Source organism: Montipora foliosa, chromosome 5, assembly GCF_036669935.1.
Source record: "Montipora foliosa isolate CH-2021 chromosome 5, ASM3666993v2, whole genome shotgun sequence".
NCBI classification, from domain to species: domain Eukaryota; kingdom Metazoa; phylum Cnidaria; class Anthozoa; order Scleractinia; family Acroporidae; genus Montipora; species Montipora foliosa.
Genome location: NC_090873.1, coordinates 30,766,919 through 30,771,918, shown reverse-complemented (window position 1 = coordinate 30,771,918; position 5,000 = coordinate 30,766,919). Strand labels below are relative to the sequence as shown.

At 38.3% G+C, this 5,000-nt stretch overlaps 1 long non-coding RNA gene and 1 pseudogene across 1 annotated transcript in view; one reads left to right on the top strand and one right to left on the bottom strand.

Annotated features, from left to right (window-relative positions):
* The window catches only part of LOC138003935 (uncharacterized), a 19,656-nt gene that overhangs the window by 4,204 nt on the left and 10,452 nt on the right, over positions 1-5,000 (top strand). Inside the window, exon 2 of the long non-coding RNA XR_011123697.1 lies at positions 3,064-3,290. This is a non-coding gene — a long non-coding RNA (uncharacterized lncRNA). The remainder of the gene's footprint in view (positions 1-3,063; positions 3,291-5,000) is intronic.
* Positions 1,021-3,102, bottom strand: LOC138003934 (stearoyl-CoA desaturase 5 pseudogene; annotated as a pseudogene).

Below are 5,000 nucleotides of genomic sequence, written 5' to 3'. Positions count from 1 at the left end.
GAAGGTCACCCGTTCGTAAACATGTACAAACAGGATTTTGAAAATATTCAGTTAAAGCAAAGACCTTTTCCATTTATCGAAGGTTTTCTTTATCTGCTTTGCGAGATTTAAGTTCTCTGGGGTCATAAGTAGTATAACCGTTTTCTTGTCTGCAACTTGGGGATTCTACGGAATCTTTACTCGATATTTATCACTATAACATGACAAAATGTATTACATTTACTGTAATGCTAATAATCAACGTTTATTTGACTAAAATCTCACACAAGTGCGCATTGGGGATCTATTTTTTGTTTCTGTTTGAGCCTTCCGGGCCACTGTACTATATCACACAACGTCGGTTTTGAAAACTTCGTTTGGAAGTTGTGTGAAGCGTTGCGTAAAGTAGTCCCCACCCTTACTTCTCGCGAATGTTGCAACAATTTCGCTTCGAACCCCCAAAAAATTGCACATTCCATCGTGATCAAGCTTGTTCATTATCCCCACATTTAACGACTGTGACATGTGTGAAAGAGATATGTTGTTACACTTGGTATTTTCTCTCGCAATTATGTTGAGACACAGGTTGCACGGAAATTGTATAGTACGACATTTACTGAGACAGACAATCGTCGTAATTTTTTGTCAATTATACACTTGACTCTGAAAATGACTTCTGTTCAGGCTCGCGAAACGTCAGTCACCAGCAGTCCTTCTCATAATATACACACTTGTTATTTACATTAGTAGATTACCAAAAATTCCATCATGACTGTTTCCTAGGTTTTTGTTACCCAAATTGCTAATGTCGAGTCGATAATATTCTTGTACCAGTTGTTTTCGTTTTGAGATTAATCAGTTTAGTTCAGAAAAACAACCTCGGTCATCATCAAGAACAGTCCTTCTTAGGACTTCACTCATTCTACCAAGAAAACACTTCTGTTTACATTATTGGATTACTAAGCTTTCTATCTTAAATATTTTCTACATTTTTCTTGAACCAAAATTGCCGATATTTTTATTTCAGTACACGTCTTAGCATTTGGATTCTCAGTGAATTCTATCGGTAGTTGTTTGAATGCTGTCGCGGCCGTAGTAATTCATGATATGGTCTCATCGATTGAAAGTTTATAATCCAAGTTGGCCACAGATGCTGAATGTGGAGCTTACGCGAATTTGACTACGTCGGCATTGAAAACGTCATTTAAAATATAATTTCACTTTGTTTTAAATATTTCACCATTATTCCAAGTCCGTCGGCAAGGAAATAGCGAACCAACATGAAGCCACAAAACAAACACCCTATGAATTGGTATTTGCCATACCACTATGGAAAGAAACCAAGACTACTAAGGATAAGAAACGTGATCAACATTCTAGCATGGAAGCAGAAGAAGAAGAAGAAGAAGAAGAAGAAGAAGAAGAAGAAGAAGAAAAAGAAGAAGAAGAAGAAGAAGAAGTTTACGAAAGCGCTAAACAATGGTTTAGTGACATACTTCTCACAAAATGATAGTTGAGTAACTGCTGCTGGAAAACTGGAATTTCTCAAAGTCTACTTTCCTCAGAGATAATAGCATCTGTTATTGGTATCTTAAATATAAATTGTTCGAGTATAAATAAAATTTATTGTACTGTTGATTGCGCCTGGTAACATGAAAGATTAGGCTTTTTTTTGGATTTTATCTCGAACTTCTTTGTTCCTTGATGGTTTGAACAGAGAAACTGCACCAACTGTCAAGCGGGATTTGCACAAATAGCTTTGATTGTATGGATAAAGTCTGACTTCGCAGACATTCCAGAATTTGTATTTTTCAATAAGACGGGATCTCAGTGAATTTAACCACGGACATTGCCTCAGTCATAATTTTTTTTGTGTGTAGCTACGGCCATGCCAAGGGCTCTCCGTAGATCCTGAGGCCCTTTGAGTACAAGAGACTTCATTTCGCAAGCTTTCAGTAACCCAACCAGAGTCCTTCAGTTTTTGAGCTATTCAGACGTTTAAACCAGACATTTCTTTAAGTTTGTTTAATAACTGAAACAGTATACAGGCTGATTCTATGTTCGAGAGTACAGCAGTCGCGTCATAGGCATACTGAACAATCTTAGTTTTTTCTTGATCAATTACGGTTCCTTTTATTTCCTTCATGTTTAAAAATTCTCTAAGCCTGAGAATCATTTCGATTGCTTATTTTGAGTCGTTTTTTTTTAAATCAGGTGTGCATGGGAAAGCATTTTGATGAAACAATTCTAAAAAAAATGCGTATACTAAAGAGAGGCAATGTGATCAATCTTTGGCGATTAGTGTGATTATTCTTTGGTTCCCTTTTAAAACGTAACCCCTCTTACTGATTACTAGCTAAGTCTCCAGTGCGCATTTTTCGTTTTAAGATCACGTCCTTGGATACAGTTTTCAAGTCAAATGCAAGTCCGAGCAGTGAGGCTAAATCAATGAACCACTTGGAGGTGTTTATTCGGAGACCCAATTCACTTGCGGCATAGTCTTGAGGAAACGTGTGATGGAAGTTGTGAAATCCCTCCCCTCCTGACGTCAAGATAGCAACCAACCAACGTGTGAAAAGAAGAATCCTGTCTTTCAGCATTGTGCGGGTCTGCGTCGGTTTCAGAATACTTGTGATGAGCGCGGTGATCCCTCGTCCATTCAAAAATGGAATTTTGGGAGGCTATGGAGTTGAATAGCATTAGTAACAATCTGAAAGGCCACGTGGCTTTATACGATCGGTGCGCTCAGAGTCTGTGGGCTCCACAAGTAATACCAATCCCTCCGCAAAAGTAACAAAGCCAGGTCCATAACCAGATCCGTGGGTTTACCGAGGGCATGAGGTAAATAGCATATAACGCCATAAGATGCAAAGTCCTCATATAAGCAACGTTTGGCCACACGATTTGTTGCTCGGGTCGTTTTCTTGAATCCTCCGCGGAAGTGTTCTTTTCTGATTGAATCGCTTGTGTTTCTGGCATTTTTTCTACAACAAAATTATAATGAAAATTGGACCTAATAGCTGTGTGCGAGATTTCATAATATACGACTTTCATATGCTTTCATCATACTTTCTCCCTTGGCAGGATTTATCATAGGCGGTTCGAGTCCAGAGGTCAGTCCAAGCCGTGTATTTTTCAGGCGTCGTTAACTTCGATAATCGAAGATTTTAGCATCAACAACGACAACGATAGCGACTTCGAGTTCGATTTCCGGAATCTTGATTACTGCGCATCAGTACTGCGCAGCTAGGCGTGCTCAACTCGTCCCGGCAAGTTGGTCTGCGACGACTTTACATCGACAAATCGTAGTGGTAAGTACGACATTGCGTTTGATTTAAAACTGTTTTTTTAGTTTAAGGCTGTAATAATCATATACTATGACAATCCTCAAGTTTTGGGCAAATAATTTTGGGGATTCTCAAGCGTGAAAAGCATCTAAAAATGCCAGTATTTTGACAAAGAATACTGTGCATAGAATAGACTGGAACTCATATTATAGAGTGTTTTCACTCACGTGATCGGTAACCTTGTTCGTCCACCGAATCAAACGAAAACGTTCGAAGGATAATAGAGCTCAATTTCCGGAGGATTGTAGTTTGGTACACGACCAACATGGCCGCTGTTCCATTGTTTAGGAACACCAACAAGGCCGCCCTGAAATCGCGTGAAAAAACTCTGTACGCTTACCTAAATACGTAGAGAACGACATCCAGAATTAGTATAAGTTGTACTTGTTCTCGTTCTCGCATTCGTTGCCGATGCTGACAGTCGCTAATGTTTCATTTGGAACGTCAACCCGGCAGTATAGGACTTTCATATATTCTCCGTCGGAAAGTTAGTATATTTAAAGGGACTGTGTCAAGAAATTTAGCCACGTATAACTCCTTTACTGAGAGAACTATACCGGCTTCCCGTGGAGCAGAGGGTTATTTTTAAAATCTTACTGTTAACTTTTAAAGCTTTAAATAATTTAAGTCCTAGCTATATTCGTGATCTGTTACAAACTTACAAGCCATCTAGGAGTTTACGATCTTCAACCATGAACTTGTTGGTGACACCTAGATCGAGGTTAAAATTTTATGGTGATCGTGCATTTTCGGTTCGCGCTCCTAAACTTTGGAATAATCTTCCAGAAAATGTAAAATGTAGTCCAAATCTTACATCTTTGAAAAGCAATCTTAAAACTTACCCTTTTAAGCGCTATTTTAATTTGTAGTTTAATTTGCTTTTGTATTTGAATTTATAATTTACTAAGTTATTGCTTTTTGACATTTTATTGTAAAGCGCCTTAGAGCTCTAGAATAGGGCGCTATGGAAATGTATTATTACTATTATTATTATTATTATTATTATTATTATTATTATTCAGCGACTCAGGGAAATTGTAGCCAAATCAAGCGAAACGCAAGAATATCTACATAAAACATTGACAAAAGGAAGGTTCGAGTAAAACAGCAAATACAAAAGGAGGCAAGTATGGGCAAAGCCAACGATGATTCAAATGGATCGCAAATGGGGTTTTCAAAGATTATCTCTTTTGTTCACAATGGGCTTCGATTATGATCGAATTACAATCCAATTAAGTTGGGATGGGTTCACATCAACTAATAGACCATATTCGTATTCTCGGTATTGGACTAGAACTAGCTTGCAATGGAGGCTAATGCGGGGGAATCCTTTTAAATGCAAATACTTTGTAATATATTCCCCCGCATTAGCCTCCATTGCAAGCTAGCTCCAGTCCAATACTGAGAATACGAATATGGTCTATTACAGTACGTGATTATAACTGGATTATAATTATTTCAAACAACCTCAAGGAGGGTTGTTTGAAGTAATTACAGTGCGTAATTGAGCAGAATGGCAACACGTCTTGGTACGAGCGGGCGAAACTTCTAATCGCTTTATGGAGCGAAGATTTGGATTTGTCTTTTTCTATTTTCGGAAGCTATCCTTGGTTCTCTTCTCGTCTCTAGCATGGCGATGATAATCGTGGCAGCCACGCGATACGGCGTAATTTT